Source organism: Mesoplodon bidens (genome assembly GCF_964165515.1).
Source record: "Mesoplodon bidens genome assembly, chromosome: 1".
NCBI classification, from domain to species: Eukaryota; Metazoa; Chordata; class Mammalia; order Artiodactyla; family Ziphiidae; genus Mesoplodon; species Mesoplodon bidens.
This window is the reverse complement of record NC_138176.1, coordinates 153,085,893-153,103,179: the sequence shown is the minus strand read 5'-3', so window position 1 is coordinate 153,103,179 and position 17,287 is coordinate 153,085,893.

The window sequence follows — 17,287 nt, the reverse complement described above, 5'->3', positions numbered from 1 at the left end:
CAATGCCCACTGATATATCAACAAATGAGTGTGTGCAAGACTATTAAGACTTGAGCTTCTTGATTCTAGTAAATCCCAGAGCCATGAATAGAAACCTGTATTTGGAGGGTACAATAGTCTGGTTCTGTGGGTTTTAAATTTTGCACAAGTGCTTCAGTTAGCCTAATGGAGTATACCTTACAGAGAATCAGAATGGTGGTTAAATGAGGGAGTGAGACATACAGGGAATAAGTGAGGATATCCCATTAACAGAAGATAGTTCAAATTAGAATTGAGGGTGGGTAAAGATAATATTGACTGGACTTCTGGGAACTTATGCAAATTAATAGTTTTTGGTGATCTGAGGAAATTCAATATGAATATATATTTACTTAATAGGAATTTATTTATAGATTTGCCTGCATTAAGAAACTTTCATTCATTAAATACACATATGAAGAGTGGAAAGAGAATTCAAAAAGAGGAAGAAAATGATATTTGTAACATATGTTACCCTTCCCCCACAAAGAGAAAGAACTAATTCTAGAATATAGGAACACCTGACTTTTGGGGGAACAAGCTAGACCACTAAAGAGAAAGATAAATTACTTAACAGGCAACCCATGCATACACATGAACTTGAACACACTCAAAAGCACACACATTTAAGAAAATTAATAACATATGAAAAGATATTCAATTCATTAATAATCAGCAAGATGCAAAAAAAATGAAATAAAATAGCATTTTACACTGATCGGATTGAGAAAAATGTAAAAGTCAGACAGTGCCCAGTGCTGGCAAAGATGATGATTAATAGGAATTTCCATACATTATTGTGGAAATTTTTGCAACCATTTTGGAAAATTGTGTGGCATTATCTAGAATATTTGAAGATGAACATACCGTATGACCCAGAAATTCTACTTCTAGGTATTTGCCATAGACTTGCACTGTCCAGTACAGTAATGAGTAGCTACATGTGGTGGTTTAAATTCAAATTTAAATAAAACAAAGCTAAAAAATTTTAATTCCTCAGTTACACTAACCACATATCAAATGTTATTTTGCCATGTATGACTAGTAGCTACCACTTTGGACTGCAGAGATAAGGACATTTCCATTATATGAACCCCAAGAGACATTTAAAAAAATAACCTTTGTAGTTCTTTGTGATAGCCATAAACTGGAAGTAACTCAAAGGTCCAACAATTTTAGAATGGATAAAATGGTTGTAGTATATTCATACAATACTATACTGCAAAGAAAATGAAAGAATTAGAGCTACACCCAACATATTAGATAAATATTAAATGAATATATTTGGTATGATTCCATTTTTGTAAAAGTCAATCCAAAACAAACAAGCAAAAAAAACAAAAAAAAATTGTGTTATATTGATTGAGGTGGCATACATAGAAAATCATAAAGAAAAGTCAAAGAACTGACACACCTAGATACATACACACACACACACACACACACACACACACATTATATACACAGAGAAGTGGGGAAGAGAATGAATAAATGAATGAGTGATTATGAGAAGGACCAATGTTATCCTAAATTTTCCAGGTTCAGACAACCATAGGGAATAAGGAAGGAGGGAGAAATGAGAAGCTTTCATCAAATATATTATATTTAAGGAAAGATTAGGATATCCAAGTAAAAAAATCCATTAGGAAGTTGTACGTTTAAGGTTGAAATCACTGAGATTAGTTTGGGCTGAAACAATAGGTTTAAGAATCAACCATATGAGGATAATAGTCGAAGCTAGAGATTAGGTGAAAGCCTTAGGAAGTTGGCTACAGGGAGAACAAAACATACAAGCAAAGGAAAAACAAAGGAAAGAAGGAAAGACAAATCCTCTCTAATGTACTTGTGGCAGCCTGCCCCCAAAAATTAACCCAGCATGGATACAGTGCACCAGCCATAGCTTTCCTATGTTGCAATGAAATAAATTAATCTGAATCTCCCTTGATTCTGAAAAGAAATCCTGGCATTAATTCTCTGCATGTTCGGCTCTTACCTATTTTAGAGATGAGAGAAATAACTGCTAATCTTTCAAATGTCAGCTGAAACGTCAGTTATCTAGGTAAGCTTCTGTTGTCCACTGCCCCCTGGCCTAAGTCAGGCACATTGATAAACTCTTTCATTCTCTACATTCTCTTTGTAGCAGTGATTAGAGATTGGAATTATAAATCTACAGTATGCATATGGCTGCTTTATTATAATTACCTCCTCCATTAAATTCTACAAAAGCAAGAAATGTTGTTTTAACTCACCATTCTGTCTCTAGTTCCTATACAGAAGATATACAAAACGTGTATTTGTTGAGCAACAGATTGACTGAATAAATGAATGGATGAATTAGAACATTTTTATTTGCACTGGTGGCATATATCTGTGAATGATTCTCACATCGATGGAATGAAGTAGATCCTTTCTTTATTTCTGAGTTCCTTCTAGACTTTTTCCATAATCATATACATATATACATGAAAATCTTCCATCTGTAAGACACCACACAGAGACATTAATGCACAAATGTCAAAAAGAAGGAAACTAAGTCTAAGTAAAAGTCTAAACTATCAATAAATTGAGGCCAGCAGCAAGTAACTGCTCTTTCTTTGCCCATAACTCTACATTTCAAGAGTGAAATACTCAGTCTCCAGTTTTCTTGAATTCTATTCCACTCATTTGATTTTCATAAAATATTTGATGGTGTCTTCAAGTGAATTTATTTCAAAGTGCTATCAGTCCTAATGGCATTTTATCTGATGACTTTAATCACGGAATAGAGTGTATTGAAATAATCAAGGATTTATGGTAACTGGGCTTTGAATTCACATGAAGGATTCTTTCTCTAGGAAGAGGAAAAGTAGTTGAGGTACATTGAATTCATTCATTCTTTTATTAAAATGGATTCTGAAAAGAAAGGACATTGGTCTTAGAATTTTGGAAATGTTCTTCATTTTGTCTTCCTTTTGTATTTTCAGGGAAACTGTTGTTAATTGGTGTGTTAAGCACTAATCATTAAAGATTTTGCACAATTAAATGTGAAGATTAGGCAGTTACTAATGCCCAGATTTAGATATTAATCCAGGATGTACAGAAATTGAAATAGCATATACATGTTTTCAACTCACCCAGATGTTCTGAGAAATCTTTGGAAACGTAGGGATTACCACCAGCATATTGATTTGGTGGAACTCACTTGGCTCGATAGGTCAGAGTAAATATGTTTATTCAGTATTATTTGACACAGAGAAATATAGAAAAAATTCATATAATCTTACACTGCATGTCTTTTAAGGCACTTTGAATTCAATTTTTCTCACATCAGATAACTTTGAGTAGTACCTTTCTGACTTTAATTTTGGAAAAAGAATATGGTCTTCACAAACATTCTTTTCTTCAAGATTATATAAATTCAACTTGAAAAAATTTTCAGAACTTTATTACCAAGTTGATTGAAAGACATTTAAACTTTTGGAAAAGATTGAATAATGTTAAGGCTGGATGGGCAGACTTTTTTGCAGGAATATTCTGGGTTTCTACAAATTCTAGTAAACCTGGAACTTTCAGATAAAGTTGATTAATGAAAGAGTCAATTTGGTTACGTAAAAAAAATTTAAGGCAGAATAATCAGCTGTTGTATTTCTCTGTTTTGAAGTTAGGGAGAAATATCTGGATATTTTCTTAGATGTTGGCGAAGACAATGAAGCTAAATAACATGTAATTTTACCCCCTTGAGAGGAATCATATCAAAATTGTGGGCAAGAGCTTGGACATTTTACTTCTAGGAATGCTGTTTTAAACTACTGGATCAAGTTTTATGTCCTTTTAATACATAAATCTCTCATTGATTGGTTACCAATAGCAACAGGACATTGTAAGAGAACCAGAGACATGTTTCCTTACCAAGTATTTAGACCCTTTCTTAATCACAGTTAAGTCCACCTGATCTAATGTGTTTTGCCAGCACCAGAAGCAAATGCAATAATACAGGGTTCCCTAGTAATTCTGCCATTTGATAATTGTTCACTTGTTTTACCTGTGTATTTACATCTAGCTTTTCATCTATTTCTGAAAATAATTTGAGGTAACATAAACTTGGGGGAAAAAAAGTCTGAGGAAAAGAACAGGAAACAGGTAAAATGTTTACTCTGAGTTTCCTGGTATACAAGTTAAGAAAGTCTATCAGCTACTCATATGAGATCATTATTCTCCAAAAATAATAAGGAAAAAGTCTCAAGTAAATCTTTACATGCAAAACATGTTATTATCAGTTTTCAATAATGCTGTTATGTAAGGTACAATTTTTAAATGATCTCAATATGTGAAATTCAATGAAACTTATTTTACAATTTATCATAGAGCTCTCTACACATATTTGCAATGTCTTTTTACTGTAAGTTAATTAGGGGGAAAGTAAATACGCATTCCTTCTTTTTTAATTCTATCTTCATACCACAAAGTATGTTTGAGTATATTAAGTGTTTACCTAGAACCTAAAATTAGAGTTGAAGGAGATGATAAAAGTTTGGAAGTGTTCATTTCCTCATTATACCAGATGTTAAAACTTCTATGTAATACTTGGGGTCACTTTTTTATGAATAAGTTAAGATATTGCCTATGAAGGAAATTTTCTTTGTGTTTACTGGGAGACGCTTATTACCAGAAAGTAAAACCTAGTTGCAATAATATAAGTTTAAAAAAATTTTTTAGTTATAGAAGGTAATGAAGAAGAGAGGTTAATTTGGAATTATTAACAGCAAACCCTAGCTGTTTAAAAGTTCAAGTAACTTTTTTTAAGGGCTGTAACTTATCTGAAGCACATCAATTTACTTTCCTTAGCTATTTGTAGTATAATTGTTAGTATTATAGGTTTATTAGTTAATGTAGCTTCAGTTAAATCCCAACGTATCAAAATTGTATAAAACGTCTTAATTTTTCATGCAAGAAGTAAATCAAAGGTTACAGAATGGCCATTAAATTAATTTTTAAAAATAGACCAGTCAAAGGCTACCAGATTTACCATATATTAAAATATAATATAAAGTAACTACCAATAAAACTATGCAGTACTGTTATAGAATTGACAGATATACTAATGCAATAAAATAGAAATCTCCCAAATATATACCCACATATACATGGATGACAAAGTTGATTATTTTAATTCAGTGGAAAATGTAGTTTCATTTTAAAAATTATGCTGGCACAAGTGATTATGAATCTTGAAAAAAACAAAGTTGGACCTATTCTTTACACTGTACATTAAAACTAAATTCTTGATAAATTAATGGATTAAATCACATTAACACCAACCATTAACAATTAGCAGTCTTAGAATAAAATTTAGAATATTTTATGTAAATGTTGAGGAAGAAATTGTTAACAAGAGAGGGAACTCATAAAATTAAAGTGTGTTTGTATGTATCTATTATATATATTTATAGATATATAGAGAGAAATCTTTATAAATAAATTTTACAAATAGAATTAGTTTTAAAATGTTTTTCCTAAATTTAATTCATGAAACTGTCAAAGTCATATTTTAACATGCCAACATTTCACACAGTTTCCACAAAAAAAGATAAATATATTAAATTGTTATTTCGGGTATTAACCAATTTTTTGTTTTTTTTTACTTCAACCATGAAGAATTTAAAAGAAATCCAAGCCAAGTAGAATTATATTTAGTTTAGTTATATGTAAAATTATTTTAAATAGTCCATGGAAATTAATTTATCTATACTAGCCCTGCCTCCCAAAATGTTAGAGTACTATTTTTAAGATTAAAAAGGTTAACGATATTTCTTGTTCAAAAGCAGTGTCTGTCTCCTTATGTTATTTCAAGTCTACCAACTTTAGCCACATATTTTCCAAAAGTAAATTCAAGGTCTGACATAGTACTTTTCAAGCTAAGTCATAAGTACTTATCTTTCTATGGTGGAATTTCAGGATAGTTACAGGCATTTTTATATGTAGTTCAAACATTTCCACTGAAACAAATTCTAGCACTTAGTATAAGGGAGATGGATGTGCATTCACTGTAATACTGGGAAGGAAGTATGCATTAACACTGATGGATAATTTGTTCAGTTAATAACAATACTTTTAAAGTGTAATTTTGGAGAAATCAAGATATATTTAGTTTTTTGAGTACAAATTCATCATGCATAAATATTGCATATTTGAAAGGTCATGTAATACTTTGTTCAGAAAATTGTAGGTCTTTTCTATTATTGTAATCATGATAGTATTTAAACTAAGGATTATTGTCTGGCATAATACTATAATTCTTAGAAATAATCAGACAGATTGATCAGCTTATATTGACGTAATACCTTCTGGAGAAAAGGATGCAAAGGCAAATAGGAAGAAAAATATATTTTTCTAATTATTTAGCTGAATGTAGATGTAGGCTAAACAACAACTGATGTATTCTATTGGAATGGCTAAAAAAACCCACACACAAAAAAACAACAAATTCAGACATAAAGAGGCTGAAAATGACTTTCATTCACCCTGTCTTCATTTAATCTTTATGTCAAACAAATATCCTTTGCTAGAAGCACATTTGGGATGGTCTTGGTAAGGTGTCTGACAGAATTCTGATGTAGGTGATTTTATTCTTGGGGCACACCCATCTTCCATTGTATTACTCTGTTTTACCCCCAGGCATTATAACAGAAAGTAGAGATGAAAACTGTGTCACACTTACATGGAGATTTATCAAAACTCCTCATTTCTCCATCTTCTCATTGCCAAATCCAGAAGTAAAAGCACACCATATAATGACATTAACTATTGGAAAGCTTAACAAGCAGCATCACAGTCTTAATGTATAAAAAGAGGGATGGTCGTTTATGCCATTTCAGAGTATATATTCTTTACACCCCAGAGGTATTGAACTACATATACAAGAATCTATAACATACCACAGACAGTGTCTTTTTTCAGAGCTCAGAGAAATAACAAAGATCTCTTTTGTCCCTACATTTCCACTTGCAAAATAATAGGTAAGGAAAGCTTTTGTTATTTTGTTATAATCTATGACTCCAATATAGCTGGGATTGCATTTACCATTTTTGTTCTCCTTACTTTTGTACAAAGACCAATAGTTAGCAGATTTTATCTGAGCTGTAGGGCCTTAATAATAAACGTCTTTGGATTCCCCTTTTGACATTTATGACATGCCAAGTCAAACCACAGTTTTATTAAAGGCTTCATGCTCACTGCTTTTATTTTATTCATTTGCTTCATTTCTATAATTTCAAAAGGCACCTATTCAGTAGAGTGTCTTGATCCATGTCTAAACTGTTAAGTTTCATTTTTAAACTTTTGACTTCATGTGTTTTTATGATCTAAGCTCAGGTGACAAATCACAGAAAGGTGTGCCACCCTGACTCGGATTTTCAGTTTTATGTAATTTTGATGAACTAGAATTACTTTCTGTTATTCTGAAAATACCTAGCCATTCAGCCTCCCAGGGATTTTGCTAAAGAACAACAGTCACTGTGCAGTTTTCTGCTCTTGCAACCAATGGAGAATGCCTCTGACAAAACAGGAATATGCTATTATTGTTTTCACTTTTGACTAAGTTCCTGTAAATCAAGTCTCTCTCTCTCTCTCTCTCTCTCTCTCTCTCTCTATCGATCTATTTCTATCTCTATCTCTCTTTCAGTCCATGAATTATAGTTCCACATCTGAAGTTGCATGTTAGAGATTTATAACTGGATGCCATACAAACCTGGCACAATTTTCTCCAAAATAGTCTAAATTGAAACTCATTTTGAAACATTCCTAAATCTACTCCTAATCCTGTGTCTTTCTTTTTCTGTTGAGAGAAACAATCCCTATGGATCAAAATCTCAGTTCTAACCCAGACTTTTTCCTTTACAGAGACTATTAAAATCATCTCTGATCTTATCTTTACTATCCTCACATTCCCATCTTTTCATAACATGAGTTTTATCCAGCTAAACCTTGCTACTTGTAATATAGGTATGTGGATATAAACACAAATTGTTAATTTTTACTAAGACACCAAGTTTGAATACAAATTTTGTCATTTATTACCATTGCAATAAGTAACTTTACTTTGATTCTATGTAGAAAACTTTTCACATTCTTTTATTTATTCATGTAAGAAGTATTTATTTAATAGACTACTACTAAACCCATGGTCTATTCTGGGACATCCAGTGAAAAGCAAACAGGCAGGATAATTACCTTCATAGATCTTACAGATAATGGCTAGAGAGAGATTAAATAATCAGACAAATTATGTAATTTCAAAAGAATAATAAGTGCTATAAGGTTGTAGCATAGGATGTAACAAACACATATGACATTTAGATTAGTCCTCACTGTGGAAGAGATAGTTAAACTAAGACCTGTGTGATTAGATGGCAGTAGTTAACTGGACATAACAGCAGATAAAAAGGCCTCAAGGCAAGAAAATTCTTGGCATATTTGATGACTGACATGTACTGTGCCTGTGACAAAGCAAACGCAAGTAGCCCCTCCATAGTATGGAGTTTTGTTCTTTTTTTTTTCCTTGGAGTTTTGAACTTTTCTGTGATGAGTACAAATATTCTTTTTTTTTTTTTTTGGTACGCGGGCCTCTCACTGTTGTGGCTTCTCCCGTTGTGGAGCACAGGCTCCAGACACGCAGGCTCAGCAGCCATGGCTCACGTGCCCAGCCGCTCCGCGGCAGGTGGGATCTTCCCAGACCAGGGCACGAACCCGTGTCCCCTGCATCAGCAGGCGGACTCTCAACCACTGCACCACCAGGGAAGCCCGAGTACAAATATTTTTGGATGACCTCTTTCTAGAAAGAAACTTAGTCTACCACAATAAAAAAAAAAAAAAACTTACTTAAAAATTAATCTAATTAATTAATCTAAAATTAATATTACTCTAAAATATGCAGGTAACTGTTTTTTTTTCTAATGAAGACATTAAAATTTTAAAGCGAAACTCAAAATTAATACTTCATAAGAGTCAAATAAAGCATACTGCTACTTATATGTAGGTTTCAAGGACTCGGCATACTGTATAAACAAACACTATAGATACAGATTTCACTATATTTAAAATTCAGTACCTGATAAGGCCCTTAACCATACAATGTCTTTTACACTGCAAACTATGTAAAGGAAAATTTAAACTGCATAAATGAGCTTAACGTATCTATGCTGTAGAACAAAACAGAGTAAACTTAAAACATGTATCATACTCTTGACAGTAAGAGTAAGACACTGTACCAAGATGGGCCGAGAGAAAATGAGAATACATAGGGAACACCCAACAGTTATTTCAAGCAAAAAGTAGATACATTATCACATATTCCCTTTCTATACATTACTTAGTATTTATGACTCATGAAATCTTTAAAAAATGTGTTGTGATATGTAAACTTTTAGTAAAGTCATGGACTTTAAAGAGTGTTTTTTACATTCAGTACAACTTATTTTAGAACCAACAGATTATGTCAGATTTCTAAATCATATTAAATAATTCAATGTAAATTTACAAAGTTCTCACTAAAGTCTGACACTGATTCAGACATTCTTTTAGTGACTAAATATATATTAAATTAGCATAGTGTACAGCACCTGAAGACGTTTTACAAAAATAACTTTGAAAAAGATACTTAAGAGAACTGTGATTTCAAAATAACTAGTTTTATGCGTTTATCTTTGTAAAACAACTGATGGTTCAGTGCTAAATATCTCAGGTTATTTGAACTTGTTTTGTCAAAATAGCTAGTGTAAGTGATCCACTAAATACAATTATTGAAGAAAAATTCAATACATCACACACTACACTGGTAAGCACTGTATTTAGCAATGGAATCATGAAGATTAATTATTATAACTGATAGTTTTGGAAACCAAATTGTTCAAGTGGGTCATCAGGGTCTCTGCATTGTAAAAATCAAGTTGAGACAAATGAAATTCCTACTCTTTCCCTCTGTGTTCCACATTTTTCTAAAAATGATCCTTATAATAATGACTCTCAAACTTCTGTAAATTTGAGACAATGATACATATTAATTATTCCTTTTGACATCACTAATTCTTTTGAATCTTGGAATCATTTACATGTATTTTCTAAAAATTTGTAAACTACTTTTATAACTAAAATATAATTTCATCCACAATTTCATACTTTTAAATTAATCTACTTTATCAAATTTTTCAGATGTCTATATTTACTTATTAATATCCTTAATTCCTTAAATATTTTATTACACTTTACAAACACTATATGTATACTGTATGTACAAAAATAATTAGATAACTTCAGCTACCAAAATTTTATTTCCAAACACTAGACTTTCAGTATAATTTAGGAGCATGTGCATTCCCATTAATTGTCAGAAACAATTGAATACAAAGAGCAGCAAAGACATATAGAATAAATTCCAGATATAAGTGTGTGTATGTATAGTTGTTGCATGTTTTTTCTAGAAGACAAATATATTTAATTAATTAAATGCAATTAGTTTCCAATTTTTTAAATGCAATCATTAAAAACTCTGTTTATCTGAATTTATAAGCTCAATTTTAAAAGTAAGCTTGAAAAATACTGTCCTTTAGAAATATCTTTAGTTTTATTTATCAAAGACTGGATTTCTTTTGTTCCTTTTTTTAAACTTTTTTTTTAAACCATCTTATTACAGATTTTCAGAAGCATTTTGCATTTTTTTAATTTTAATTTTAATTTTGGCTGCACCACGCACTGTGGCTTGTGGGGATCTCAGTTCTCCAACCAGGAATTGAACCCGGGCCTCTGCAGTGAAAGTACTGAATCCTAAGAACTAGACCAGGGAACTCCCACGTTTTTCTTTTTATCTTTTCTTTTCTTTTAAGGAGAAAGTGAGGAGGAAGCTATGTCTTTTTCTCTTTGCCCATGCAATTACCCAGGAGAATACAATGCCCACAGATCTGTAGAATACTGAACCATCAGTATTTTTGTCTTTTATGCAGAATCAATTACATAAGCTAGTCTAACATAAGCTCCCGTGGAATTACCCAGGTTTTTCAAAAATCGCATAACTCACTATAGAGTAGAGGATTAAGTTTGAAGCTGCTCTGGTCTTCATCCTGGATTTGTCTTTCTTGCTCTGTGTATAATCCAGGTCAGATCACAACATACACTTGCTTGAACATTCACAGCTATAGAAAGAAACTGCTCTTATGGATGCCTTATACACTATGAGCATTTTGAGATGATGGTGAAGTCAGCCCATCATCTTTGCAACATAATATTTAACATTCAAGTAATACTTCTGGTAGAAATTTATATAAACTGTCTCTAGCATAAAATTAAATAAACTCAAGTAATACAGAGAAGCTTGCTTACTAAATATCATAACTTTAAAAAGTGACTTTCCTTTGAAAGATAATAACCATATTAAAAAGATTAATAGGCTTTTAGGTATTATTTTGATACTTAGATGAAAAAAATATTGATTGTAATTTTTGTCCAGTATTAGGTTAATGATTTAAATATGGAAAACCATGTTTTCCTGTTATTCTTAAAGAGAAAAAGACAAGTTAGAAGCACTTACGTATTTTTCCCATGATCTAATAGGTGGCAAATTATAAAAGGAAGAATTGAAATCCAACACTTTCTGAATCAATAGCCTATGATATATGTGCTTCCCAAATAGATTACTAGTTTGGGCTGATTTAAGTTGAACAGAGTTTTTCTTCTTTTCCATTTAAATATGTTACTCATTCTTATACTATTCTTTAGTATATAGCATAAATCTTCTAGGGTCTAACTAACACATAATTTAGTAATTATATGTATTTTTCACATTTCACTAATGTCTTCATTTTTACCTTCATGAATATGCATTTGAATACCACAGCTAAAATTTTCAGAATTTCTTCTCTTCTAATATAGTGTGCCTATTGATTCTCATTCTCAACACAGGGCCTGCACGTTGACAAAACTGTCTTTTAATATCAAATTGAAATTACTATCAGACTTGTTAACATATTAACATCTCTTAACTCTTAACTTTTAAACAATGATGTTAGATCAGATATTAGATCAGATACTAATAGAAAGATGAGATATATGTGTAGTGGTCAATAGCTCCTGTTATGGATATGTTAATACTACATCAGAAGTTAAAACCTACTTAAGTAGAGTTAGACAACTGGCTACAAAGTCTCTCCAGAGTGCCAGTTCCATACTGGGTTTCAGACTTCTTTCCTGAATTCCTAAGGGAATGAGATATATTTTTACTATTAAAGTATCAGTTATTGCCCCTCAAAAAAAAAAAAAGAAAAAAAGAAAAAAAAAAACAAACACAAGATCATAGCTAAGAAAGACTAATTATTACTCTCCCCTCTATTCCTGTTTTATGTGTTCTCACTATTCCCATTGACTGCAGAATAAGATCTCACTTCCTCATTTATTATTTGGTCTCCATCTTCCTTTACATCTTATGTTGGCCAGCTTCTGCCTTATATTATAATCTAATAAGCATAAACTACATGTTTTTCTAAAGGGTCCATGATGTTTCCTGTTTGCTGATCCATTTGGCTCTCACTGGGGGATTATACTGGCTTTATTCACCAGTAAAGTGGGAATCTTGGCAGCCATGTTAGAATCCTGCCTACCTCACTTCTCTTAAAGCTTTACCATTAGTATAGAATATAAAGGAGATTAAACAAAGTATTTTTCAAGAAATTTCATTATTTCTAAAATTATTTATTTAATTGAATTATAATTAACATACAATATTATATTTGTTTCAGGTGTCCTACATAGTAATTTGATATTTTTATATATTACAAAATAATCACCATAATAAATCTTGTTACCATACAGAGCTATTACAATATTACTGACTATATTCCCTATGCTGTACATTATATCCTCATGCCTTGTTTATTTTATAGCAATAAGTTTGTACCCCTTAATCCTCTCTACCTAACTCACCCATTCCCCCCCACCCCTCTCCCCTCTGGCAACCACCAGTTTTGTTCTCTGTGTCTTTGAACCTGTTCTGCTTTGTTTTGTTTGTTCATTTGCTTTGTTTTTTAGATTCCATATAAATTGAAATTATAGGTGTCTGTCTTTCTCTTACAGACTTATTTCATTTAGCATAATACACTCTAGGTCCATCCATATTGTCACAAATGGCAAGATTTCCTCTTTTTTTTTTTTAACGGCGGTGTAACATTCCATTGTATGTATATGTGCCACATTTTCTTTATCCATTCATTTACCCTTGGACCCTTAGGTTGCTTCCATGCCTTGGCTATTGTAAATAAGGCTTCAATGAACATAGGGGTGCATGTATCTTTTTAAATTAGTGCTTTTGTTTCCTTCAAATAAATGTTCAGAAGTGAAATTGCTTGATCACTATTTTAGTTCTATTTTTAGTTTTTTAAAGGAATTTCCATACTGTTTTTCATAGTAACTACAATAGGCATTCCTACAGACAGTGCATGAGGACTTTTCTCCACACCCTTACCAACATTTGTTGTTTTCTGTCTATTTCATAATAGCCATTCTGACAGGTATGAGGTAGTACATCCTGGTTTTGATTTGCATTTCCTTGATAATTAGTGATGTTGAGCATCTTTTCATGTGCCTATTGATCATCTCTATGTCTTCTTTTTAGTTTTTTAAATTAATTAATTTATTTATTTTTGGCTGCATTGGGTCTTCATTGCTGTGCACGGGCTTTCTCTAGTTGCGGCGAATGGGGGCTATTCTTTGTTGCAGTGCACGAGCTTCTCATTGCGGTGGCTTCTCTTGTTGTGGAGCACGGGCTCTAGGCACGTGGACTCAGTAGTTGTGACTCGTGGGCTCTAGAGCTCAGGCTCAGTAGTTGTGGCACACAGGCTTAGTTGCTCCATGGCATGTGGGGTCTTCCCGGACCAGGGCTCAAACCCGTGTCCCCTGCATTGGCAGGTGGATTCTTAACCACTGCATCACCAGGGGAGTCCTCTATGTCTTCTTTGGAAAAATGTCTATTCAGCTCCTCTGTCAACTTATTAATTGGGTTGTTTCTTTTCTTGATATTGAGTTGTATGAGTTCTTTATATATGTTGAATATCAACTCCTTACAGAATATGTCATATCCAAATATTTTTTCCTATCCAGTAGGTTGCCTTTTTTGTTTTGTTGATGTTTTCCTTTGCTGTGAAAAAGCTTTTTAGTTTAATGTAGTCCCATTTGTTTACTTTTGCTTTTATTGCCCTTGCCTGAGGAGACATATTCAAAAAATGTTGCTAAGATTGATGTAAAAGAGCTTCCTGCCTACATTTTCTTATAGGACTTTTATGATTTCAGGTCTCACATTTAAGTTTTTAATCCATTTTGAGTTTATTTGTGTATATGTGGTAATGAAGTTGCCCTGTTTCTTTCTTTTGCGTGTAGCTGTTCTTGTTTACTAAGAAACATTCAAAAATCACCTGCACTGTGAACATACTTTGTAAGATGTTATTAGAGATAGAGAGGAGAGTTTGCTTTGATCAGCGCTGAGCTACTGAGCAAAACAATGGCTATAATTTTGAAATAGTGTTGAGAAATTCAATCCAGGAAAGATTAGTTTTGATAATTTTGACAGAAAGTGAGATGAATTTCTACTTGTAAAGTAGACATGAATATTTTGCTAGTTATCTTAAATCATCTGTTTTTGAACAGATCCAACTGTTTTTGAAAGATTTGGCTCAGTCCCATCCCATCCCATCCCATCCTTCCCTCCCCACTTATTAATAAGTGATCCAGATGATGGGCTAGGCTTGGTAATATCAAAGCAATGAATAAGACCTTCCTTTAGAAGACTCAAGTCACCTAAAAAAACACAAAAAGCCCCCAACAAAACGGATAGTTACAAAAAAAGTTGAACAAATGAGATGTTATTATTAGCTACAGAGTTTCAGGGGAGCACGGGTGCATGGCACTAACTGAGATGCTATAGAAAACTTCAGTGGAGAAGAATAAACCTGAAGTTTGATGAGCAAATAGAAGTCAAAAGATGGGAGAGTAAGGAAGAACTCTAGGCAGAACAGCCTACATGCAAAAGATCTGGGACATGAGAACACATGGTATGTTAGGAACATTGAAGAGGAATTTCTTGGCTGTAAGATAGGGAGTGTTTTCACATATATTACCTTACGTGGTGTTCAAAATAAACTCACCAGGCAGAAAGATTTTTTTTCCCGTTTTAATGTAATAAAATGACAACTTGGAGAGGGATCTGAATGTTATAAAACTCTCTAATGCTAATAATGGATTTTGAATTCATTTCCTTCTATTACAGTGAAAACATGCCAAGTATAGTAATAAGTACTGAGTCATGTCAAAGAGGATTCTACAACACAGCACAGGACAGAGTAATAAAAGTTGATACTTACATAGTGATTATTTTATGTCAGGTGCCAATAGGGCTTCCTAAGTGTTATTTTAAACTCATCAAATCCTTACCACCTACAAAGTTAAAAGTATTATTATCACCATTTTGTGAATTAGGAAAACAAGGTAAAGAAAGATAAATCTTCACTAATTTCTCATGGTTAAATAATTGGCAGAACTAAGGCATAAATTCAAATAGTCTATCTCCAAATCCCACACTCAACTGCTAAACCACTGCTTCTCTATGTTACTATATTATTCATGCAAGAAGTCAATGATTAAAAAGCAGTGTAAAATAATGACAATAAAGGGGGAGAATTTTTGTACGTGATCTATAAGATATAGAGAGGAGGGGATTATTGTTTGGGGTCGAAAATTTGGTTTTGAAAATAGAAAAGAATTAGCAAAATAGTTGACAGTCCTGGGTACTGGGGTGCCCTGCTTAGATCTCCCTTCAGGCATTCATTTCTCCCTCCACTGCTGGGAGGGCTGCCTGCTGAAGATTGGGGTCATCTCTTTCCTCAGAAATTGCCCATATCTGAAGGGAACTGCCTCACCCAAAGTTAAATCCCCTTCTGAATAGTAGCCCACAATGATTGAGTTCTATACACAGGTTAAGTAAATTACCTTAGGTCACAAAGATTCCAAATAAAAGAATATGATCCCCTACTTGCCTCATTCAAAGTCTAAGGCATTTTTCCTTTACCAGGTTTCCTCCTGTATATAAACTTTACAGATCAAAGTAGGTATTTTATAGGAAATGACAAATTTATTTATGTCCACTTTATGCAAGCTTTAGACTCCTGTCATTTCAATGTGCTCTCATAAATAAGTTTGTTTCAATATCTTTAACACAGACCAAAAATATAAAGAAACCAGGAGCAGTATAAAAGGAGAAAACTATTGGACATTGAAACATGAGATTATAAGTGATATCCTGTCTTGTATATTAAATATATGTATGTAAAATGTATATATATTTTGTAGCTTAAGAATATGTGTTTCCTTATACTGAATATAAAATACTGAAGTCTGGGCTTCCCTGGTGACGCAGTGGTTGAGAGTCCGCTTGCCGATGCAGGGGACATGGGTTTGTGCCCTGGTCCGGGAAGATCCCACATGCTGTGGAGCGACTGGGCCCGTGAGCCATGGCCGCTGAGCCTGCGCGTCTGGAGCCTGTGCTCCACAACGGGAGAGGTCACAACAGTGAGAGGCCTGTGTACAGAAAAAAAAAAAAAATACTGAAGTCTGTGTGCCCTAGAGATGAGAAGAATCATTCTTATTGATTCTAAGCATCTAAGCTACACTTTATAAATAGTAGGAATCAGTGGCACTTCAATCTAGGTTTTTATGGGTCACTGGATCTTTTATGATTGTTGAAAAAGCTGGAATGTCTGTAATTTGAAATACTGTGTATAACAGAAAGTATATCAGCTGTGCTTCAACTGACTCTAATAGAAAATCTCCAGAATATTCCTGGGCCTTTAAACTAAGCTTTTGTTTTTCCAGAATTTTACCCACAGTTGATTCAAGACATTTCCTTGTTATACTCAACGACAAATAGTTAAGCTCAATAAGGTAATAGTTTGAGCAACTGAAACCCTATATGTTGTGTTTCTCACAGACAGCATGAATGCTGCTTCAGGGCACTGATCTATTAAGCCGGATGTTATAAATCACAGGGCTATTCCCTGGCAATCATGATGAGAATCCCTGTTTACAGAATTGCAACCTTGTGCAATTGTTGCATAGGCCAAAGACAATTAAAAGAGTTAATGCCAGTGAGGGTCACCTTTCAAGAACCACTTAAATAGAACTGTGCATGCAGCAGTGTCTTGTCCCTCCATGAGGGACACTGCAGCACTAGACTGCAAGTCTATAGCAAGGTGTATAAAAG